The sequence below is a fragment of the Vicugna pacos genome, chromosome 23 (genome assembly GCF_048564905.1).
Source record: "Vicugna pacos chromosome 23, VicPac4, whole genome shotgun sequence".
NCBI lineage: Eukaryota > Metazoa > Chordata > Mammalia > Artiodactyla > Camelidae > Vicugna > Vicugna pacos.
The window spans coordinates 36,880,821-36,905,918 of NC_133009.1; the positions used below are offsets into that span (position 1 = coordinate 36,880,821).

Sequence of the window (25,098 nt, forward strand, 5' to 3'; positions counted from 1 at the left end):
CAAACAGCACGTTTGCATCAAATGATAATCCTTGCCTAGAAACCACAGATTTTTCAGATCTAGAAGAGACCGGAAACTGAGACGGGGCCTGAGGCTCGTGGGAGATTTTACAGCCACTGAGTGGCAGAGGGGATGGGTTGATTCAGGTTCAAAGCAGCGGTACCCCCCCCCACCCACCAAGGCACACACACAAATACACCGAGTAACCTTTGCCCCCAAAGACACAGGTCTCTGCCAGAGAGGGGAAGCACACCTTCCAGTTAGCAGGAGTCCATCATTGCCCCGTTACTAGATCACAAGTCGTCAGGGAGGCAGATTTTCTCCGAGCCCAGACCAGCCCCCGGGAGTGAGGGAGTCACTTGAGGAAGCTACAGTAATTCTCGCAGGCCCCTGGGGCGTCGCCAAGGGCCCAGCCGCTCCCTGCCAGCACTTCGGAGCCTGGAGAGGGTCCAGAGCTCTCCGGTGCCGCTCCCTCTGGGCACAGTCCTCTCGGGGAGGATCTGGGTCGGTCTCCACGCGGGTTCTGCTGAGCAGTTAAAAGCACTGAACAAAGTTCCGTCCTGGGTCCTGGGTCCTGGGTCCCGGGCATGTCAGCATGGGTTACTTTTTTATATACGTTTGTGAAAATAGGCAGAATTTACGATTGTAACGGGGCAACAGATGGGCCACTCATTTTCCAGACCTGACCGTGTTTTCTGAGGTGGGTCGGACATCCGCTCTGCCTTCAAATCTTTAAGCCCAGCCTGGCCCGCGGCGGCCTCTGCACTCTGGACTCTCCCTTGTGTCTGGGGAAATGAGAGCGAGTCCCAGGCCGCAGAGAGCACCCTGCCTTTCCACTGTTTCTCTCTCGTCCGGGTGCTGAGGATCTCGCAGACTCGAGCGCAGTGAGAACATCGTCCCCGCTTTGTTCAGGGGCTGATGAACCTGGAGGGGCCATCTGACCTCCTGATGAGACCAGGTGTCTTAAGAGGATTCTGGGAATGGACGTGGGAGAGCTTCCCCGCGATGCAGGATTCTGACACACGCAGGAGGAAGGGGGAACATCTCTAAATTAATCCTGACTGAAGCACATAACCAGCATTTCTGTGGAAAACGGGGCTCAGAGGCTCGGGGAGCTGGTGCCAAAGGAATTCAGTTGTACTGAAGCCAGTTTTCTCCCAAGTGAGGGGGCTGGAGGTGGGAGGACCGCGCGCTTTTCTCAGCTCTGCTACGGAAGCTTTTTGAGCAGAGGTTTTATGTCTTTTCCTCCTTTCTCCTAATTTTTTTTAATTGAAGTATAGTCAGTGTACAGTGCTGTGTCCGTTTCTGGTGTACAGCACAGTGCTTCAGTCATACATGAACGTACTTATGTTCGTTTTCATGTTCTTTTTCACCATAAGTCACTACAAGATACTGAACATTGGTTCCCTGTGCTCTGCAGTATGAGCTTGTTTATCTGTTTTGTACATAGTCGTTAGTATCCGCAAATCTCGAGCTCCCGGTTTACCCCTTCCCAGCCCCTTTCCCCCCTGGTAACCGTAAGTTTGTTTTCTGTATCTGTTATGTATGTATGTACGTATGTATGTATTTATTTATTTATTTAAAAAAAACATTTATTTTGGGTACAATTATTGGGAGGGAGGTAGTTAGGTTTCTTTGTTTTTATTTATTTATTTATTTATGGTGGTGGAGGGACTGGGGGCTGAACCCAGGACCTTGGGCGTGCTGAGCGCAGCGCTCTGTCGCTGGGCCGCTCCCCGCCCCCGGGCTCTGTGCGTTGGGCTGTGTGGCTCAGGGCTGTTCGGGCGTCACACATCTGCTGTGATGCCTTCCAGGCAGACCTGAAGCAGAAGCCAGGTCTGGCTGACGTGTTGAGAAAGAGTCGCAGTCTCTCCTTCCCGCTCGTAGGGGTGTGGGTGTTGCTGCCCTCTTGTCTGTGATTGAGTAAGGAATCCCTTTTTCCGCCTTCTAAAGCCTTCTTGGTCACTGTCCTCTGGGTGGATCGGCTCTTCTCCCCCAGTACCTGTCTGTGCTCTGGCTTGCTCTTGGGTGGGCGGCTGAAGACGGGCCCCTGGCTTGCCCCCCTCCTGTGTTCCTTGATGGAGTGTGACGTTTGCTTTATTCAGTGTGTGTGCATCTGCAAATGGCAGACTCAGTCTAGACGCTCACTTCCCCAAGCTTGGGTCATGGCAGCCAGATGCTGGCAGTTTCCATGCAAACAGAGCCCCCCCCCCGCCCCGGGGCGCCAGGATGTTGGGTCAGAGCGATGATCACAGCTTCGCAGGAGGCCTGCTGCTTCACACACCCGGTATGCTTCCTGCTCCTAGTCATGTCTTTGCTATCCGGTGGACTCTGGGGCCCTCGGGGGTAGCCGGCCACACCCAAGAAGCCCAGGTTAAAGGGCTGGGCCACTGTCAGGCGTCTGAAACGACCAGGAGGGGAGGAGGGAAGTGGGCATGTTCCTCGTTCTGCTCAGGGTCAGAGAGGGGAGGTCGCCCTTCTGGGTGCTCACTCTTTTCTAATTGACTGTTGTGTTAGTTTTCGGTGTGCAGCATCGTGATTCGGCCGCACACACATTTGTTTTTCCTTTTTACATTCTTTCTCATTATAGGTTATTGACTGTGGGTGCTCACTCTTCCTGCTATAGGACGGGGTGCCTCAGTGCCTTTCCTGTCTGCTCCCTCAGGGCCGCCCTGGGAAGTGAGGCCAGGCCAAGGCCTCCTTTTTCCCAGAGGGAGAGAGTGAAAGACCTGGACTCTGCCGTCGTAGAACCTGGTCTTTCCAGACCACGCCATTCCTCCATCCCTTCCCGTGGTCCCTTGGGGGTGCGGAGTTCACTGACGAATAAAAGTTTGCCAGCTAGGTTTTTAAACAACCATTTGTTTTAGTCAAATAATTCGTTAGTCCCAGCAGAATTAACCCAGGCACCTAAATCAGTTTGGGGTGAGTAGGGATCAGGAACGAGAAAGATGTGGGGGAGAAAAAAGAAGCCAGCAGGTAACCTACCCCCCAGGCGTGGAGTTACCTCAGTAGGTGAGGGTTTAGGGAAGACTCAAGGTCAACAGAAAACACTTCCATATTTCCTTGACTACAGAGTTCGGATAATAAATGGTAATAAAGCTGCCATTTATTGAGTTTTTACTGAGTCAGACCATTGTGAAGTGCTTCACCTGTGTTGCTGCGTGTATCTCATTTAACACTGATTAGTCCCCTTGCAGTGGGCGTGTTTGTTTCAATGTGCCGATAAGGGCGCTGACACCCAGAGACTGACCTCCCCAAGTCACGTGGCTCGTACGAGGTGACGGTGTCCTTAAAGCAGAAGAACCGATCTGGCAGCCTTCAGTAAACCGTAGAGGACTTTAGAATGGCCTTTTCCCTCTGCTCGGACCAGTACCGCTTTACAGGAGGTCTTAAAGGACCTCGCTTACTCTGAAACTGCAGGGAGCACTTTCTTAGATTGGCCCAAGAATATGCAAATTCTTTCTTTCTGTTTTAATTGGAGGAAGACCTTGCAGGAGCTGGAATGCGCCCTGTTCTGTAAATTTGCAGCTGAAGAAGATCCAGGAGCTGGCCATTGGTTGCAGCCTCTGGAGCTTGTAAACCTTAAGTGGTAAAACCAGCTGCAACCAGAGGGCCACCGAAGGAGGCTGTGGGGTGCAGTGTGGCCCTCGGGACACTAGGGCAGGCCCCCTCCCCGCTCCCGGGCCAGCATCAGTTCCTACGCAATAGTCTGTCTGCCTGCCTAGAAGCAGTTACATGCCTGTTTGCTGAGAATACTCAGGGTCCCGCTCACTCCAGTGCCTGCGTCTACCCAGTGGGGCACGGAAATTGCCCACCGATCTCACAGAAAGTCTGTGCTGTCAGGGCCCCAGGGCCCCAGGGTCTGGGAGACCCTGTCTGCACACCATGTCCTCTGTCATACAAAGTCAAGTAATGGGTGACAAAACTGAAAACATGACTCCTGTGTGGCACTCCTTAACGCTCTTTTGAAGGACTTTGCCCTCTGAACCTGCGAGGCAAAATAGGTCTCTCTGTTCTCCAGGATAAGTGAAGGATGGCTTTGCTCTGACTTATTCTTCCACAGCTTGGAAAGTAGATCATACAAATCTTTGAGGGCTCAACATCCATTTGCAGAATGGCTGCATAGAAATTGGGCATTTACGCTATTCTTCACGTTAAAGACATTAATCTCTAACCCAAGAATACCACCCACACTCCAGAGCAGTGATAAACACCGCATCACCTCTTCCAGCAGCCGGCTCCTTCTTAACCGTCTGGTGCTTAACACCCACCTCCCGCTGCATTCCTGCCTTCCCGTCCACCAGGCGAAGCGCAGGCCGCCGTGCGTTGGGCCCCAGCCGGCTTCTCTGGGGACTCTCTGACCTCCTGCATCGTTTCCTTTATCTTCTCCACTCCCCTCCGCCTCCATCTCTCCTATCTGCCCAGTCTCCCCTTCTCTTCTCACTCATGTGGCTTCTCTTGTGACACCTCAGGCTCTCCAGAGGCACCTGCAGGCATCACTGCGCACAGCAGTGTGGCCCCAGGGACCGCACGGTGGCTCACCCCGTCCTCCGCGGCATCTGCCCTCTCCCTGCAGGTGGAATGTGGAGGGCCAGGGAGGGTACCCGAACCCTGTAAGGGGGAGGATGGATGGAGAAGGCCTAGGAAACAACGGGCAGATGAACTGTAGGAGTGAGTGAGCTGCATTCGAGGACAGGAGGTAGGACTTCCGTGTGGTCCTGCCCCTGGGTGAGGGGACCCCCCCCACAGTGGGGTTCTCTGATGGGGAAGAGGTCAGCTTCAGAGGGCACGGGAGACAAGGCTGTAGCTGAGCAGGGAAAACGATTAGCTCCTGTGGCTCCAACCCAAAGACGGCTTCGCAACTTACCTTGTTTCCAAACAGCCGTGGGCCGCAAGGCCTCACCGCCTGAGTTGTTCAGCCCTAAATCCTGACAAAGGGTTACCAACATTTCCCTCCATTTTTTTTTTAAAGATTTATTTATTTAATGGAGGTGCTGGGGATGGAACCCAGGACCTCGCGCTTGCTAAGCACGCACTCTGCCACTGAGCCACACCCTCCCCCAACGTTGCCCTCATTTTTAACTTCCTCCCTGGAAATCGTTTTCAAATGCCGCATTTCAGACCTATCAGGGCCAGTTCTCTAAATTCTTCACGTAGTGGCGTGCCCCACGGGGATCGCGTGACACCTGGGGAGAGATTTTGGAAACCTGGGCACACAGGGATCTTGGGCCTGCCGCCGTCCATGCCTCAGGAAACCAGAAGAAAACACATTATCTGGAATATTTAGAAATGTCGCTAGGATTGAGCAACATTCAGGATTAACTTTACAGCCAACTGGATCTGACTTCTAATTCTGTCTGAATGCTTTTTCTTTACCTGGCCGGTGGGATCATTGGCCAATAGGTCTAAAGTCTGCCCTTCATTGCACAATAAAAGCATTGCAAAGGCGGAGCAGACCCTCAGACCCTGGCCTCTGTCTTTCACTGGGGAGCGGGGAGGTCACTGGCCTTTCCTGAGTGGCTCATGCTGTTGGTTTTTAACGTCTACAGCAGGAGGGGGAGGGTAGAGCTCAGTGGTAGAGCGGGTGCTTAGCATGCTCACAAGGTCCGGGGTTCAATCCCCAGTGCCTCCACAAAAAAAAAATAAACAAACAAATAAACCTAATTACCTACCCCCTGAAAAAAGAATGAAAACAATAAATTAATTTAAAAAATAAAGTCTACAGCAGAACCACCTCTTGTGAGTTGACCATCACATTTCTAAATACCCTGTTTACAGAGTACTTTACCTTGGAGGGCAGTATAATTATTTCATTGGAATTAAAAACATATTTTATGGGCATGAAAGGTTCTAGTTCCCTGTGGAAGAAACGCGCTCAAGACGTGGAGGAGGGGTCTTCTTGGGGTAAAGGCAGCACAGATACGTCTTTACTTTGAAGCAACAGGAAATTGCTAATTGGTCGTCTGAAAACTCTCACAGTGATGTTTCCAGCGACTTCTCGAGCAGTGTTCCCGATGTGATACAGGGGCCGGACCTCCTGCATCGTTTTCTTTATCTTCTCGACTTCCCTCCACCTCCATCTCTCCTTTCCTCTCTGCCTAGTCTCCCCTTCTCTTTCCTCACTCACGTGGCTTCTCTTCCTTGTGACACCTCAGGCTCTTCAGAGGCAGCTGCAGGCATCGCTGTGCACAGCAGTGTGGCCCCTGGGACCGCGTGGTGGCTCACCCCATCCTCCGGGCATCTGCCCTCTCCCTGCAGGTGGAATGTGGAGGGCCAGGGAGGGTACCCGAACCCTGTAAGGGGGAGGATGGATGGAGAAGGCGATGTGAATTCCTGGAAGGAATGGGAAATCATTTGGTAGAGATGAAGTCCGTGCACACGTGGGTTTTGGGTCCCATGCGGTTCTCCCGGGCAGAGCTTGTCTGTACACGTCACAGGGCTTTGAGTGCATAGTCTGTTTTCAGATGTGTTCCCTGAAACGTGGGCTCGTTCTCAGACCTGTTTAACTTGGACCCCTGTACCCCGTCCGCTCTGAAGTCGTGCGCGCTCCTTCACCACACTCATCCTCACACCCCCGTTGTGCTTTGATCTAAAGTTATGATGGATAAGAGGCTCTGCCTATTGTCTAATTAAAAAAATAACTTACTAAATATTACATTCCCCCTTGTAAAATAATGATAGAGATTAGTGTTTGTGCAGAAGCGTGGGCAACAGCGTTCTTCAAAAGTTTTTCTCTGGGTGATGAAAAGCTGTTAGATTATTTTGACTCACTAATCAAATGTAATTGGGTAGCTTGCAGGGCCTTAGATTTTCCTTGTCCGGTTATCAAAGCAGGAAATGTCACTCATGGAGCTGATGAAAGGCGTCTCTCACAGTATTCTTTCAATCACAGATCTTACAGAGTGAATGAAACGGCTCTGCTGCTGAAAACTCCGAGGCTTGAAATGCCCCTTCGTGCTAATTGCTGTATTAGCTAGTTAACACAGCATTAGACATTTTAATTGATTCCTGCGCCGGTTTTGGAGAAAAGAAATTCTGGATCTGTTTGGCAAGTAAATTCAGGAGGGCGGAGGCTGGGGCACAGTCATGTTTGTGTTTATAGGGGGCTTTGCAGTGGGAACAACAGCCTCGCTCTCATGCCTTACAAGCGTGGATAGTTTGCCCTCGGTTTGGGATTTGTGGTGTGAATGCTCCCGAAGGACCTTTATTTGACCACCGAGAATGCCTTTTACGGTTTTATCAATGACATCTCATGATCTTGAAAACGTCACTTCACTGCAGTCATGTGTGTGGATGATTCCAACGGAGGGTTAGCTTTTGCATAGAATCGAGTCACATCAGGCCTGCATTTCATTCATCAGGATGTGGCAGTTTTCTTCCGGGTTGACTCCCACTCCCAAGATACCCGTAAAGCAGTTCTGGCCTAAACGATTGGTTGTGACCCAGGATTAGGACACATTCAGTTTGTATTCGTTTACGAATTCACTCGTTTGCTCGCTCAGGTGTCAAACATGTACTGAGCTCCCGCTGTGAATCAAGCCCCCCCACCCCCGTGCGACGTTGCTGCAGATGAGACAAAAGCGGGCCTCACCGACGCACGTTACATCCCCTGTGGGGGGCACTCTTCTCCATCACAGTAGGCCAGGCACCCCAGCAGGCCCCGATGCTGAAAGCTGGTGCAGCTCTTTGCGACGGGCGCGCAGGCGGTTCTGACCGGGCTTCCACTGATGCTGGAGATGAGACTGGAACTGGAAAATACAGTTGTAGTCTCATCGACAACAGGGCACGCCCTGAGAAACATGGCATCAGTCCGGAATGTCATGTAAGCTCTTGGGGGGCGCCTGGCATGGACTAGGAGTGAGGCTGGTCAGGGGAGGGGGGCATCCTGGGGGATGAGTAGGAGTTGGGAACCAGATGAACGAGCAGAAAGAAGTGGAGGTGGGGTCAGGGAGGTGTCAGCAGCAGGGAACAGCTTGTGCAGAAACACAAGGCCTGGGCACCATCCTTGTGCAGAAACACGAGGCCTGGGGATCTGTGCCTAACTCCCGTGGCGAGGAAGGAGCGCGGAGGGAGCCCGCAGGGGGGAAGGCTGGGCTGCTGAGCGGGATTGCTCACCTAAGGCTCCTCTCACATGTGGATCGTATACGAAGCAAAGAGAAGCCACCAGAGGAAGCTGAGAAGGGGCGAGGTGACCCGGGGGGCTGGAAACACAGCACAGTGGCTGTTGGACTTGCGCCTGCTGTCTCATTTCGCGATTTCACTTTGGTGGCATCGTCTCTGGCCTCCCAGCACTTAGCTGGCGCGCACTGCCACGTTTCCTTCTCGCGCCCGTGGGAGCTCTGTCGGCGGCGCCGTGAAGGGGGCCTGTGGATGGCTTTCTCCTTCTCGGGAAGTGCCAGTTACCGGGGACGCAGGTGTATTCGAGGTCTTGGGCCTTGTTTCATGTTTCATTTAAACAAAGGTGCCATTTTAAAATTGTTTCCGTATCACCTACTTTCTGACCAGAAAGTTTTTCCTTTTCAACCGTACATGGATCTGTTGCTGTTCATTTCATAGTCGTTGGTTTCATGGGGCCACAGCAGCCTTCTAGTTATACCCACATTGCTGTCAGGGAGGGGGCTCTACAGGCCAGGGTGCCTGAAGTCATCACATACCACCTTTTAACATTACTGGTTCCCAGGTCCCACCTTCAACCTGATGATTCACTCACTCACTCACTCAACACATGTTAATTAAATACCCACCAGGTACCACGCCCTGTGTAGACCAGGGGATGCTGTAGTGAACAGGACCGACAAGGACACTGTTTTTGTGGATGCCCACATTGTAGTGAGGGGGAAGCAGATGGTGAACAAGCCAAGACAGAAAATGTGAAGACATAGAGCCCGGGAGTGAGTAGGGTGTGTGGAGGGAGGGAGGGAACAGTGAGAGGCTTCAGAGAAGGCAGACATGAAGAGTTGACACTGAAACTGAAATCTAAATAGTGGGAAGGACCAGGCTTGCCAAGTCTGGAGACACAGCAGTCCAGGCACAGGAGCAGCAAGCCTGCAAAGGCCCCGAGGTGGAAACTAGCTTGCTAGTTCCGGTGTGCGTGGAGACAAGGGTTTGGCAAGGTCCGGCCCTTGCAGGGCTCGGATCTTCTCCTGTTGGGGATGGAACCCCTGGAGGATTTTAAGCAGGGGAGTGTCTTCATCACATTCTCCTTGTAAGAACTGTTGCCCTGGCTGTAGGTGGGAGATGGGTTGGGGGGAAGCAAGAAAGTAGGAGACCCAGGACTCCCTTGACGGCAGGGGCCGGGAGATGTGGGTGGCCCAGGACACGTGCTGAGGTAGAGCAGACAGAACTTGCCAGAAAGGGAGAAAGGGAGGAGGCAGGCATAGCGTGGGTTTTTGGGCTGAGCCCCTGAGAGCCATGTTTTGAGAAGGAAGAGGGACCGGAATCTCTGGGAGCAGGGCTTGCAAATGTCCTTAAAGCTCCTGGAACACATAGACACAGATGCCAGCACTGGTCCTCAGATGCCCGCTTTGGGAACCACTGATGATTCTGGGCCCTGTTTTTATTCCGTGCACACAGCTAAGGCACCGCAGGCAGGTGAGAATCCAGCTCTTCTAAAAGGCCGGGGTTCTGGACGCCCCTGCAATCTGCTTAGCAGCAGTCAGAGTCTTCTTTGTTATGCAGCGTAGGTCCTTTTTTGTGCAGATGCGTCACGTGCGGTCAGGGAAGTCCAAACAGGAGGATGCCCTCAGCTTGATTCTAACCCTTTACTGAGTTGCAGCTACATGAAAACCTAAAAATCTTCTGTCATTAAGGGACCCAAACTCATTTCGGTCATTGAGATGGAGGAGCCTAGTGAAAACTGGACCCTCTGCCAACACAAGCTGACCAGGATGCGAATTGGCCGGAGGGGCACCCCTGGAACTGAGGGTCTGAGGTCGGCCAGTGCTCGGCCCCACGCGACCTCCCCAGACCGAGATCAGCTCTGAACTGAAGAGAGAGAGGCGCCTCGGACCCTTGGTTCAAAAGTGTAGACCGTCAGCCCTCTAAAAGCACCTCTCACTTCAGTACGGGTTCTCTAGAAACATTTGACCCGAAGTTTGAGTCACTGCCTAGATGTTGAAGAGCTCCTTTTTTAGAAGGAGGAAATTGCTAGTTATTTTAAATATTCTTTCTAAGCCTTATCTCCAATCCTTTAACTACCTTTGTTGCCCTTCTAAGAACTTTAACTTTCTTTTCTGTGGTAACTCAGTTACCAACACTTCTCTCCCCGCCAGCGCAAAGCAGTGGGCGGAGTCTGGATTATAAAACAAATTGAGATTCATCTAGAAAATCATAGACGGCCATGAGTATGGTGGTCATAGCAGAATCAGTATCCCCGCCAAGAGCGGTGAGTGTTCCATCTACTGAAAGCACTTGGTTTCCCACCACTTCAGACCTTACAGAGTTTATTTCTAGGCATTGGGGTAAAAAAAAACACCCTGATACTGTTTTGTCTGTATCTCTGCAAGTGAACAAACTTCTTGCCGGCCCTGACGGCGCCAGCCCGTGGTCACCAACAGCACAGACTGGCCTCAGCTTTGTGACCCTGGAGCCAGTGAGCGTTAGGAAGCTCTCAGTGGAAAAAAAAAAGCCAAAATATCTTCCCCTTTGCACATTTTATAAAAACGTTAGCCCTTGCACTCACAGTTGCTTGGGTCCCTCAAGAGCCTGGGAAAGGGCTCACACGTGGGAAGGTGCTAGAAGCTTAAGCTTGTGGGTTGGTTTCAGGTCACAGTGCCTCTGATCTGAGGTTCAGCCAAGGTACTTCCTGTGTAGGGGAAGAGCAGAGGGGAGTGGGGAAAGAGCTGACAATCTGCACGGTGGTCTGAAAGGTTTAAGTGTGGACTGCCCAACTGGATAAAGCGCGAACGAAGCCCAGACAGCTTTACGGGGCTTTTTTCTTTCTAAAAATAATTCCTCATAGGTCACCATGTAACCGAGTCCAGACTCGTTCTGCTTGCCATGTGACAGGCCAGTAAATTGGGAGGCGAGGTGTTGGCACAAGGAACAACCACTGTTATTCGGAAAGCCAGTAGACTGAAAAGACCCAGGGCTCATGTCCTGGAGAACCATGTTTTCCAAGTCAGAATTCAGGCTCCTTTTACACTAAAAGGGAGGGGGGGGGTGTGGCTGGTTGTTGCAAACTTCTTGGAGTCAGAGTCCTTTGTTCTTGCAGCTGTCCGCGTGGGTCAGGTCACGATGTTCCTGTAAGTCTCCAACAAGACAAATGTTATCCTCTGTTCTGCAACTTACTATCCCTACATGAGTGGGAACGTGTCCTGCCCTAAAGGTCAGCGCCTTGAGAAGGGGCTCTCCTGTAGCTTTCAGGCTCCAGGCAACTTTCTTTTACAAAAGGTGCGGAACCAGCGGGACGCAGCCCGGAAAGCAGAGCCCAGGGTGAGAGCCAGAGCAGGTCTCACATGGGGTCAGCGCTCTTGTCCCGACTACAATGGGACAGTCAAGGCAGCCCTGCCTGCGGACTGAAGACGTGACCACAGCATCGTTAGATGCTCTCTGGCCGTTCTGCCTCACCTGTTCCACCTCCTCCTCACCTGGACTCACCTGCCTGGCTGAACCCACACATGTTTCTGTTCCTTCTCTTCCACTCTCCTTGCCCTAAGAAATGTCTCATACGTGTATCCAGCCAATTTAAATAGGAAGTGTTGTAAGTTCTAGTTCAGTTTTGACAAAGGGTTTATAAGGAATTCGTACTCTCCAATGGCAGTATTACTTTCTGTGCATGCTGGTGTCACAGTGATGTCAGAGATGCGGGGTTTCCTGTTGTGAGATGATGGAACGTGAAACAAAGGTGTGGGGGTCCTCAGACTACAGAAATTCAGTTTGTCTGTTCTTAGGATGAATCACATAATAAAGTCTTAAAGAATCACACACTTCCTGCTTGATTTTGTTTACCTAGTCTTGACTTACACAGCTGAGTGAAAAGACTCGAATTCTTAAGTGGTTAATTAGGAGGAATATTGGAAAATATAATCTCTAATTAGGTCTCAGTACCATGCACTTGTCCATAGGTGGTTACCTCTCCGTGGGACTCTTGTTGGCTTTAACATGGGATGTGGGGGAACGTCTCCATGAGGAGTTTACTCTCAAGAGCTCAGAGTTAGTAATAATTTTAGAAGGTTTTGAGAAGTTTTTAAAAAGAGAATTTTACTCCTAATATTACAAAAAAAAAGTGAACTCAATTTCTCAAGTGTTTTTCATTTGTGAGGTAGTATGACCACATAAAATGTGCGGAAGAACTTAAACGTTCTTGCCAAAACAAAAAATAAGTCAATGAATGGATGGTTATGTTCATTAACCAGATATGGGAAGTCCTTTCAATATGTAAACATATCAGATCGCCACAATGCACACTTTAAATTTCTCACAATTTCATATGTCAATTATATGTGTCAATAGAGCTGAGATAAACTAACTTATTACTTGTACAAGGGACCAAAGGAGTATGTGTAGGTGAGTATGTGCATTTGCTGTGGAATTCTGTATTGAGGAGTAACTAAGGTCGAGAGAGAAGGCAGTCTAGCAAATTGTACTAGCCAAGGCATAGTGTGTCTTATGGCTTTTATTTCTTAATAATCCAAAAAAAAGTCAAGAATATCCTTCAAATAAAATGATCAGGAGATTTCATGGACTGCCCCTACATAATGATATTTAATAGAAAATCTTTCCTAAATTTGAATGCGTAGATAAGTCTGGATGAGAGCTGGTTTAAGTTGCTGGATCCAGCTCCGTGGGGAGTTGCCCCACCTGGCTACCTGCGAATATGAGCAGTGGCGACGGTCAGCCTGTGTCTGCAGACCTGCCATTTACTGGAAAGAATTCGTAGGGAACAGGAGAAGTGCGATGGCATCCTTTGCAATAAGAGAGAGAAAATGAATTTGTTTCTTGAAATGAGAACAAAACTGCCTACTTTCCCAGACTCCTGTCCTTTGATGAGATGGTCTTTTTGAGCCGTTTCTTTCTTTGGGGAGGACTTATTTACCCAGATGGCTGCCCGGTAAGAAACCAGAGCTCAGTCACATTGTTTATAGAGCCACGCGGCCTGACGTCCTCAGATTTCTGAGTCAAGTGTACCAGACAGAGTGCTTTCAGAGAGAGGAGCTTACACCCGCAAGATACTACTTCATGTGTTTTTGCAGGAGGTTTTATTTAGCTTAACTCTATCAAAACAAAACACGAGGCAAAAATGCATTGAAGGGGGGCACTTGAAACAACAGTGGTGCCCAGGATCGATTGTTCCATTACAGTTGGGTGTTAGGCCAGTCCAGTTGTTAAGCTAGCCCATACTGAGACTTGATGAATAAATGTTTACATAATTGCTCCCACTTTTCCTGACTCTTGGTTCGATCAGTTTCACAGCAGAGAAGTTAAAAAAAATTATTAAAAGAGAGCTTTCGAGATTGAATGCTCTAATTAACTGCTGATTGTGTCTCTAAATGGACTATTTTGTTTTCATTTGATATTCACTTTTTTTTAATTGAATGAAAGACTCCTTAAATTCTATAGTGCTTTGCAAAGTTTCACACACCTGATTTCACATAATCCCATAATAACACTCCCCCCACCCCATGTTGTCCCTCCCCCTTCCCCCTCCCCACTGGTCACCACTAGTTTGTTCTCTGTATCTGTGAGTCTGCTGCTTTTTTGTTTTATTCACTAGTTGTTATTTTTTAGATTCTGCATATAAGTGATATCACACAGTACTTGTCTTTCTCTGCCTGACTTATTTCACTTAGCATGATATCCTCTGAGTCCATCCATGTTGCCACAAATGGCAAAATTTTGTTCTGTTTTTATGGCTGAGTAGTATTCCTGTGTGTGTGTGTGTGTGTGTGTGTGTGTGCGCGCGTGCGTACACACCACATCTTGTTTATCCAGTCATCTGTGGATAGACACTGAGGTTGCTTCCATGTCTTGGCTGTGGTAAATCGTGCTTTTGTGAACACTGGGTACGTGTATCTTTGAATTAGTGCTTCTGGGTTTTTTTGGATATATACCCAGGAGTGAAATTGCTGGGTCATATGGTAGTTCTATTTATAGTTTTTTGAGAAACAGACTATTTTTGATTAAAAAAAAAGAAACCAAATGTAGCTGTCTCCGTCCCAGTGGACTTCCAGGCTGTGCTGGAAAGCAGAGCTGATACCTGGGGAGGCCGCAGGAGCTGGTGCGCCAGGGCTGCTCGGCATCCCGCTACCCTGAGGCAGAGCCAATCATAGTATTTAGCAGGTATTCTTTTCTGAAGGTCTTAAAAGTTGATCAGTTTAGAAGCAGATGCACGTGGACTGCATTGACTTTGACTTTGTGGTGAAAGCGGTCTGTGTTGGGTTTAAAGGGCTCCGTGGACACGGGATACCGGCTCAGGTTGGCAGAATGTGCGTTTCTGTCGTCTTGGGTTCTGGGGAGAAATTGATTCATCCTCATGACTGTCTTTGCAAGGAAATCCTTATGAAGCAATAGGCTGTAACTCATCAAAAATCAAGGTAAAGAAATAGCAGAAGTAAATCTGAGAAAATTGATCTTTCTGGTTTTAGATGCTTCTTATAGCAGAAAACCCATTGGCTCTAAAGGGAATTCCTAAGGTGGAACCATTCATAGAGACACCGTTTTCCAGCAAGCAGTTTGGGGGTTGGGGGTGGGGAGAAGAGGAGGCATTTTTTTAATATTATATTTTTTAATCATATTATATAGCAATCAGGTATGTTTTAAAATTACAGTCTGATTAATACATTCCTTGTGGGTTAGTTATAATGGCAACTTTGCTTCAGCATCAAAAGGCAAACTTTGAACTGTTTGAGAACACATGAGCTGCCATATAAAGTGAGATTCTTTTAATCAAAACACCAAAGGTCAAATAATAATATTTCATATAAAATTCGGAAAGAAAACACAATTGCACACCCCTCCCCCACCCCGCCCATTGAAATCTGTTTTTAGTTAATCAGAAATGGGAGTAAAATATTTTATTGAATCTAAATATAGGCTTTCATATATTAAAGGAAAATCTATTTACAGGTGATTTGTTACTAAATAAAGTCTTGGAGGGACACTTTTAATTACCAAAAAGGTAGGATAATAATAAACACAGGAAATATAAATGAATAAAGTGTTCACAGAGTCCCACTGCTCTCCGGACTATAAATAATACCCCTACCCTGTCGCTATTATTAGCTTGTATGAACAAAAGAAGATTCCAGAAATAGAAACGGGGAAAGGCATCTCAGAGCCTTGTATTCCATGGCATAGGAAATATTGCTAGCAAGCTCATGAGTTTAGGGGGTTAATTGATTTTTTAAATAGGGCATTTCCATGCTGTCCGTTTGCCAAGGAAATTCTTTTACTGGCATGTTTGTAAAATTGGCAGGCTGACGTTTCCTCTGGGTGACACGAGGTGTGATGAAGAATTTTATCTTTACTTCCTTACTAAAAGCAGCACTGGTGGCTTGCTTTTTTGTTAACTTATTTGGTTATTATCAGATTGCATCTCTAGAGGGTCAGTTAATGCAGCTGAAGTTGGAAGGGGGCGGGGGGCCCAGTGGACAGCCCTGGACCAGGAGTCGGGTCTCAGGGTCACCTGAGCGCTATGACTTGGGCCAAAGCATTTATGCATCCGCGGGCCGCGGTTTCCTGGCTGAGCACCCAGTACTGTGGGCCCAACAGTGAGACGCAGGGATACAGGTGAGTAGAAACACCAGGTTCCCACTCAAGGCCACGCGCGGCTTGGGGAACAGACCTGGAGTTTACAGAGAAGGTACCGTAGAGAAGACCCCTGGCAGGGGCGCAGGGCAGAGCTGCTCTGTCTAGGGGAGGGCGCCGAGGAAAGCCTTGCAGAGACGGGGTCATGCGAATCAACACAATCTTGAAGGATGCCCGGTCTGTGAAAAGGGAGGAAAGGGTCTGGTGAGGAGCCAATGGCACGATCGAAGTGAGCTGCAAAGCATAAAAGGCAATGTGAACACAGGCTGCTATTCCTGCAGAACACGTATGACAGGTTTCTATTTTATCTTATTGTCCAGAGCAAAGGATTACCTGCAGGAATAGCACTGGTCTATTTGCTAATTTCCCATTGCCTGTTAAAGTTTTTTTTAATAACTAATGATGAGTGCAATTACAGTGATGAGAACTGATTACGGAACTGTAGGTAAGTGACAGGAGCACAAATCACCAGTAGTTTGTTTTTGTTTCTGTTTTTAATTAGTAGGGACCAGAATCAAATGAAGAAAAAAAAAACTCCCCCAGATACAGACATATTTTCCCATAAGTAGTAATGATAGTAATTATTTTTTAAAGAGTCTTATTTGTGGTGATTTTCAGGATATAACTTTATGAAGATGCAGTATTTAGTATTAGTAGATTATTTTTTACAGATTTTTTTTAATTTTGGGGGGATATAATTAGGCCTTTATTTAGTAATTTTTTAAAATTGAGGCACTGGGGATGAACCCAGGACCTCGTGCATGCTAAGCACATGCTCTACACCGAGCTACACCCTCCCCCCAGCAGATTATTTTTTAAAACAAACTATGGGTTTTCTGGTGAAAGAGATCATCTTTCTTAGGCAAAATAAGGATGAGATTTCTCTCTCTCCAGTAGACATTTATTATTCCACTATCTTCAGTTGGACAGCTGGCTCTGTGACTGTTTCACTAGGTGATCTATTCAACAGTTGTTTTTTGAGTGCCTATTATGTGCCGTGTCAAACAAGATGCACAGTGTGTTATAGAATACGTTCCGCCAGGTCTTTTTAGAATGCAACATTTAAAAACACATTCAAATCAGGCATTGATTGCATACCCCTCCCAGCACTTCCATTCATAAAAGTGAGCTGACGTTTAACCACAGAAAGAGGGCCGTCTCTGCCTCAGCAGTATGCAAATTAGTTTGGAGTATGCAGATAATTTGAGCAGACACTGATTTCGAATTAGCATTGTGCATACATTGTACTCCCAGGATTGCATTTGTTATAAGTAAATGCGAAACAGAAAGGGGTAAAAGAGTAGAAACCTGTCCCGTGCCTTTGCAGGGTTGCAGACAGCTTAGCATAAGCCGTCGCCCTCACAGCCCGGGTTCAGCTTCAAGGGCACAAGCCTGCATCTGTGTCCTGTGTCCACCCCTCCGTGTGTCCCGTCCACACTGACTTTTCTCCCAGAAGCTCTTTGCCTTCCTCCTTTTAACAGCTTGGACCGAGGTGAGGACACTCTGATCAAGAGTCTTCAATAGCCCCTTTGTCAGGTTTTCAGAAAATGCACGAGTACTAGTTTGAATTCAGAAAAAATTCAAACTGTATATGAAAGTGTTCTGGTTTCATTTGATTTTTTTTTTTTTGGTTAAGAAACAATAGTGTTTATTTATCATGTTTGACTTAGAATTTCTTTGGTATTCGTTTCTCTCAATTTTACCAAGAGACCAAACTCAATAACATCTTTAGAAAACAAAACAGTTTTCGGTTGAGGCGGGGTGAGGAAGTTACATGCAGATTGAGCGGGAACTTCAACCCAAGGACGGAACACACAGCAACCATTTTTTTCCTCCCTTTTCTTCAGAAGTAGTCTTCTGCGTGGCTTAATGTGCTCACATAACCCCGGTCCCAATATTTCAAAAGATACAGAACTTCCCAGCATGATGATAAAGTTTTCCTGTGTTCCAATAATAAAACCTCAGCGTACCAGTGATTTCCAGTTCCTTTGTGGCTCAGCGACTTGTGAAGACCGACCAAGCGCTCAGCGCTCAGCCCGCAGTATCAGTGTGGGAGTCGGAAACAGATGTTCACGGGACAAGGCCATTTGTTGTCACTGTCGATACTACCTGGCAAGGTTCCCAAACGAAATTGTTTGTGTATGGAAAAGAATGTAAACGGTGATTCATGCCCAGGAATTTTTTTTCTTTTTTTCTTTTCTTTTTTTTCTTTTTGGCTGCAGGCTAACCATCTTTTATTTGTTTTAAGTCACAGACCATTACTGGATTAAAAAAAATGTAGGGTAACTTACTATTAGAGTATCTTTTCCTTTTTTTTTTTTTTTTGTTCCAGCATTTCCTCCTGAAAGGAATGACTATTTTAGGTGATTTACTGGAAATATTACATGCCTGACTTTTATCTGGGAATTCAGAGAAGTGGTTGATATGCTTTACTTTGTTTTTGTTTTTAATAATTTGGAAGCATAGAGAATTCAAAATAATCCAGCACTAAGTAGAAGCATACTTACTGGTCATAGGCGCCATGACGTGGTCTTGGTTGGAAATTTTCATGAATATTACAGAGGCGCATCCATGAACGCACGGTTACCGTAAGAGACAATGGATTCATCTGAGCAAATTAAATATTAATTTCTAGAGAAGCTTAGAATGTGTTTGCAATGAAATAGGTACAGCAAAGCTGCTTAAAAATTAGGCCGCCCTGTCACACGACACTCATACAAACCGTCCTTTTCAGGAAGGAGACTTAGCAAGAATTCAAGGCATCATATCCATCATCCTCCTGCCGTTTTTATCAAAACAAATTCTAATCCACAAAGGGAAGTCTTTTAATGTTTATTCATAACAGCAGACGCCTAAGGCCATAATTATAAAATGTTCTGTGGGTTTTTTTTTTAAATACATAGGTATCTTTTGTAATTAGGTTTCTGCATCACAGAGAAATTATTTTAAGGGACATGAAACAAAATCTGACTTTTACACAACAGCCAAAGGAAAGATTGGTGTCACATGTAGTGGGAGGGGTCTAGATGAGACACAGGAATCTGGAATCTCATTCCACAAACTATCATTTTAATACATTGTAGCTGTGGGGCTGCCTCTTTCTTAGCCTTTGTCTCATCTGCAAAAAAAAAAAAAAAAAAAAAGCAGGTCAGGCCAGGAGACCTTTGGGTCCTTGCAAGTTCTCACCGTCCTTGGTTCCAGTTTGGTAATGAAAACGTTGGGGCTTCCAATTCTACTTTCTGGCGATCACTGTTAACCTTCTTTGGGTCACAAACACCTTTGAGTACCTAAGAAAAGTCATTATGACTCTTCCCAGAAAAAAATGCGTAAATAAGCTTTTGTGTGCAATCCTAGGGCTTCACAGGCCCCTCAGAGCCCAGGGGTGGTGGCGAGGTAGCTTCGTGTTTCTGTGAAGATTTAAACCGGCACTTAAAAACTGCTTAAAACTTTAGCATTAGAACTTTCTCCTTATTTTTTTGAAAGTTGACTGTTTTTACTTTGTAACATTTGCACATGTGGGGAGTTTGACGTTGGTGCAGCCCGCCCTGCTGGAAGGAGGGCGTGTACACTCCTTGGCCAGCTGCAGCCTGGTGTGTGCAGCGCTTGGAAGGGGTCCTGTGTGTAGAGCTAGAGGTGACGGCGGTGCCACGCGTCCCAGCACGTGTCCCAGCGGGAGGCCTTGCTTTGGACAGGAAGTCAGTGAGCTGTGGTCTGCTTGCATCTCCCAATCAGTGAGTCAAGCAGTTTTGGTTTTTACTGTATGAAAAATTCAACATTAGATGCTCCCACCCAGGAGACAGGGGGCTGGGGAGGGCTGTTTCCAGCCTTGTTCACTTTCTGTAGCCAGCACAGAGCGCTGGGGTGCACGAAATGGCTGGACAGTCACAATTCAAGTAACACATACAAAGTAGGAATTAATTCTAATTCAGATTTAAGAATATTTAAACTGCTGATTTCCTTCCAGTATATAGCTCTGGATTTTTTTGTTTGTTTTTTTGTTTTTTTTTAAAGCCATTCTACATTTTCCTAAATTTCTAATTGTCATGTTTGGACTTTTTTTAAAATGACCATTTATGTCTTATTTTTTTTTAATTGAAGCGTAGTTGATTTACAGTGTTTCAAGTGTACGGCCAAGTGGTTCAGCTACACACACACATATACATTCTTTTCCATTATAGGTTATTACAAGATATTGAATATAGTTCCTACTAGGTCCTGGTTGTTTATCTGTTTTATATATTGCAGTGTGCATCTATTAATCCTAAATTCCCAGTTTATCCCTGTGCCTCCCTTTCCCCTTCGGTAACGTAAGTTTGTTTCCTGTGACTGTGAGAGGTTTGGACTTTCTTGCTCGTGATCTCATTTGCTCCTTTAGTGCCTTCGCACGTGAGCCGTACAGAACTGAACGTGTGATCCGTGTTAATGAGCAGTGTTATGTCTCAACAGCTGTGCTCGCCCGCTTCTTTCATCTAGCAAATTTATAAGCTTTAGGAAAACTTTGTTTCCTTCATCACTATAGCTTTTAAGTCCTCAGACGGACACATTCCTCATGGGCTCACCTTTACATTCTTCGAATTCTGTTAACATCTCTGCATTAAGGTCCAATTGGGTGGATGTACGTTGCCTGTCTCCGGCTCTCGCAGCGAGTACAAGGCATTATCAGGAACACGAAAATTCTCACCCTGATCTTACAGGGAAGCCCCCAGTTCCCTGGACAGAGATGGCTTCAGTGAGGGGGTCCCGCCTGCCGCTCCGGTTTCCCCGGCACCGCCGTCGTTGGTCGGAGGAGCATCTCGGGTACCAGCTCCCCCGCTCACTCTGTGGAGCAGAGCTGCTCAGAGCGCCGACTCCCATCTCAGACCTCTGGCGATATTTTTCTCTGTTATGTCACAGAGGTCACCTGGCTCGTGTGTGACAAACTGCCTGCATAAGTCACAGTGCCAGTGGCAGAGATTTGTCACCAGGCCCCTGGTCCATTGCCTTTGAGTTATTTCCCAGGCCCATGCTTTACATTTACACTCTGTCGGGAGATGAACAGGGGAAGGGAGGAAAATCAAGGGCAGGGTCTCATCCTGAAGGACAAGGGGGAACAGGTGGAAGGTTAATGGCCCTGGAGCGATTCCACCAGCCGCGCGGGCTTGATATATGGGCCTCGGGCCTAAAACGGGCATTGGCTTTCAAAGATATATTATTTCATTTGAGGAGAGACATTCTGGAGTTCCTGCATTTGTCTGCTGATGGATGATCCTCTGTCCACAATTGGTTATGGCGGGCGAGTTTTCCTTGGGCCTGCTCCCGTCCATAAAAATTTTGCTGAGCTCTCCAGCCGCTCTCACGCCTTAGAAACGGAGACGTGTGCAGGGCGGCCCCCAGGCTGCGTGGGATTTCTGGGGCTGCTGTTTTACTGGTTCCTTTTGAACCGGGAGGCAAATGGGGGAGGAAAGGCACTTCTGTTCATTCATCCAGAACTTGGTAAGGGCGGCCTGGCCCAAAAAAAAAAGAAAAGAAGAAAAAGAGAGAGAGGGTGGAGGGATGTGGGGAAGGCACCGCGTCCTTGTGTGAGAGGCGGCCAAGGCGGGCTCAGGATGACGCCCGGCCATCGGGGTCTCGGGCGTTGGCTGGGGTGAAACGAGATCCCACCCAGCCGCTTTGGACTTTCTGTTTGGTGTTCCCCGAAGCCTGTAATAATGGCTCAGTCAGTTTTATTACTGTGTTCAGAAGGTTTGCTGTGGTTTGGGGAAGGAAGAGAACAGATCGTTGGGGAAAGATGCTTCACACAGAGACTAATGATCAATTTGCCTAACCAGGAACCGCCGGGCATGGGCACCTAAAAATGCGTCCCATGGCTCAGCTGTTACAGGTGAACTGAGCTGGTCCCGAGATTAACGGGCCCAGGATCGTGCTTTAACCCGTGCGGCCTCCAAAAGTTGTACAACTGATTCTGAAGCCCCAGGAGCCACTCGTCTCTGCCTCCCGGGGTCTGCAGGCTTACCACTCACTCAGATGTCTGGAATTCTAATGTGCCTTGGTTTATAAGCAACTGAAATTAATTATTAGCTCAGGTTTGGGGTGTGTGTACATCAGAAATCTTGGCTATAATTCCTGGGAACTGTTACACTAGCCTGGGCAGAGAGAGAATGCTTATTTTTATGGTAAGCATGATGGAGCAGTAAGCTCTATAAACTCACTGTTTAAACGAAAGGTGACTTTTCTTCCCAGTTCTTTTGTGTTCCACGGCCCTTGTGTTTGGAGAATACTCACACCACTGTATGGAGTGTCAGAATTCTATCCGTGGACATTTGTGCACAGAATGCCTTTGTCAAGAGCAAATTCTTCACACGGGGAAACCTGCCATTGTCACCACAGGTACATTGGGATTTATAAGCAGTTAATATCAGGCAGCCAATCTGATGATATTTAACTACCGATAGGAATTTACTTTTTGAGTGAGAGGCAGTTGTGCAACAAATGATAAATAATTTCACATGCGCTGTGTAAGGCACCTCACCTCCATCCTTATTCAGACAAAATCCAGCCTGGCTCCCATTAGAAAGATGCGGTGCCTGGCCATTGGCCCTGCTGATAAGGGGCTTATGAAGGTGTCCTTTCCCTCTGGAATATTGTAAGAGCGCAGGCTGGACCAGACAGACGCGGGGAGACTGGAGAGACGTGTGTCGTATCTGCAGGTGGGAGATGGACTCACTTTTTTCATTGGAGCACAGTCCGTTTACAGTGTTGTCAATTTTTGGTCACAGCAGAGGAACCCGGTGTTTTTAAAGGAAACCGTCAGAGTCGTGATCACGTGGACAGTTGGATGGCGCGTGCTCGCAGCTGAGCGGCTGCTTTTCCACTTGTCGCTTGGGTAGATGAGGACCTCAGGCCCCCCACCCCCGGTGGAAGCACCGTGGAGAAAATCATCCCGGCAGAAGGGCAGGTCCCGAGACACCCGCGTCTTCTCAGCGCAGCATGTAACACGGTGGTTTTAGACTTGTGTTGCTCGTGACCGCGTTTTCACATGTGAAAAGCTACCAGCTTTATGTCAGCCCCATCTACCCTTCCTGCGTGGTGTTTCCCAGTCCGCAGACCACCGTCCTGTGATCAAATCAAAGGAGCCCACATAATGGGAGTGAGTGAAGCCCGCCAGTCCCGCATCTGTCAGAGTCTCCCGCTCAGATGGGCACTTCCAGAAGCCGACCCGCAGGAGGCCAAATACTTGCAAACAGTCTCTTAATTGCTCATTTGCAGTTGGACAAAATGCTCCACGCAGAAGGACTTCAAAGCCAATGGAATCTGCATTGGAAACAGGATCTCAATACCCATAGTCGCTTATTGTTGCAAAATTAGAATAACAAACGTTCCCAGCATGAAGCCAACGTAAACTTGCCAGAGTGTTATTCAACCTGAGACATGTTCCACTTTTTTTTTAACAGCCATAGAAGAGGCACCCTTCGCCGGCTGTTTGTTACTCTATACAGTTCGTTTTAATGATATATTTAGGTCTCCACCACACTTGGTATTTTCACGTATAATTACCCATATTTAAAAAAAACACTCATTAGTGTTCTGTTCCACTGACTTAATTATGCCCTTAATTAAATCTCGACTAACTGGGGGGTCACTGGGTATCAGTGGGATTTGTCACTGTTTGTCAGCAGGTGTCTGGCTTCTTCTATTTCTGGTTTTTCCTCTGGGTTGTATCTATTTAAGAGCTTGCTTTTTTCCTAAATGCCAGAGGGAGAGAGGCAGTTCTCACTGGAGGGCAGGGAGGGACGGCATGTGTGTGACAGGCGACTGCTCTCCGGAAGCTTGCTTGTAAGAGGATGTTTTTGTCATCTGCAGTCTAGAAACATCTCTGGATTGGGGGAGAGAAGCTGAAAACAGACTTGGATACAACAGACGCACTTCTTCCAAGATCAGTGTGTCTCCGTTCTAGACACCATCGTGATCACATTCACGTGTTCAATTCTAAAAGTTCCTTAAAGAACAAAAAATGACTTTTCGTTGTTGTTATGAGACCATCACATGAGATGTTTTGCACCAGGCTGCTTGGTATTCGTTAATTATTTGATTGACATTTGCCATTGTAAACATATAAAACAAGTTTAAAAAATTAGGAAACAAGTGAAATTTAAAAACGTCTTTTATGTGTGTAATGTACACACAAAAGTCAATTCATTATTTTGAAAGGAACTTTAATGATAAGACTGTTTATGCGTTTCATATGAGAATGTTTTAGACGCATGATTTTAGCGCATTACTTAAGGGAGAGATATTCCCGTGTTTATGTCTGTAATGGGCGCCTAACGTGGATCTGAGCGATTGATTAGTGCAGTCAGGCTTTTATAATTAGTGGTCAGCTTTTCAACATAAGCCCCCAAAACACTGGCTGTGAATCTACAGAGCTTTTACTCGTATTAATCAGTTTTTAATCTAAAAATGTATGCAAGCTACCTGAAAAAAATGTATACTTTTCTCTGGAATTAGAGTGGCGCTCCTAGCCTGGGCCCCAAGGAGCCAAGCTCAGACAGTGTGTCTCCAAGTGTTTCAGTCTAGAAATTCTGATTTTTAGCATAACATTTATTTTCACTGTTTAACTTACTATATTTCTGAAATTCAAATCAGTCCATTTCATCCTAAAGCATTAATTCCAGCTGCCTCTTCTCCAGTAACAAATACTCTCATTTGTTATCCAGTTTTCAACACAATTTTCATTTGATGTTTCCTGTAAGTTACCTCCTTATCAACTTGAAGTAATTTAAAATTTAAATGTGTGAGCATATGTGGTTTTAAAACCAATCCAAACGGTGAGGAGGTAAGAATTTTTGTGCACTCCGTGGGTCCCTGTACAGGTTAGTAATAGTCCCTGGATGATGAAAGACAGCGGCCTGTGTGTGGCCATGAGTGACTGCTGAAGCAGCGTGGTTCCCGGTGTCCTGGCCTTTACACAGCTGAAGTCATCAGCGGGCCGTTTAATTGCCGTCTGGCTGGTCAGGTGTCTTTAAGGTTCCTTCTTTCATTCAGTGAACACTTAGCAAGGGTCATTGGTGTGCCAGTGACATTTCAGGACTTAGAGACTCCACATGAGGTGTACAGACGGGATCCTCTCTCTCGAGGAATATACTCTATTTTGTGTATGTTTTTGTGGTTATGGATCTTTTTAGAATAATTCCACTAACTGAATGGAAGCGACTGTAATTCAGCGCAGTAGCCTAACCGCGGATTAGACCTGTGACAGTCGTGGAACGTTGCTGCTGCCCCTGGGTTTACGCCTCCCCAGGTCTGCTGTCCAGTATACAGCGTGAGTTCAAGGACTTCCCCTGGATAAGTTCCAAGGTTGTTTTAATAGTTAGT

The 25,098-nt window shown here is 47.2% G+C and overlaps 1 protein-coding gene and 1 long non-coding RNA gene across 4 annotated transcripts in view; one reads left to right on the forward strand and one right to left on the reverse strand.

The window, feature by feature from the left end:
• NR5A2 (nuclear receptor subfamily 5 group A member 2) overlaps positions 1-25,098 on the forward strand; it is a 111,544-nt gene that overhangs the window by 24,384 nt on the left and 62,062 nt on the right. The gene's annotated exons all lie outside the window — the stretch shown is intronic.
• On the reverse strand, positions 13,668-20,556 carry LOC140688813 (uncharacterized). Its single transcript, XR_012063651.1, has 3 exons — positions 20,307-20,556; positions 15,785-15,926; positions 13,668-14,449 (listed from the first exon to the last, which is right to left on the reverse strand). It is a non-coding gene; the product is annotated as an uncharacterized lncRNA (long non-coding RNA).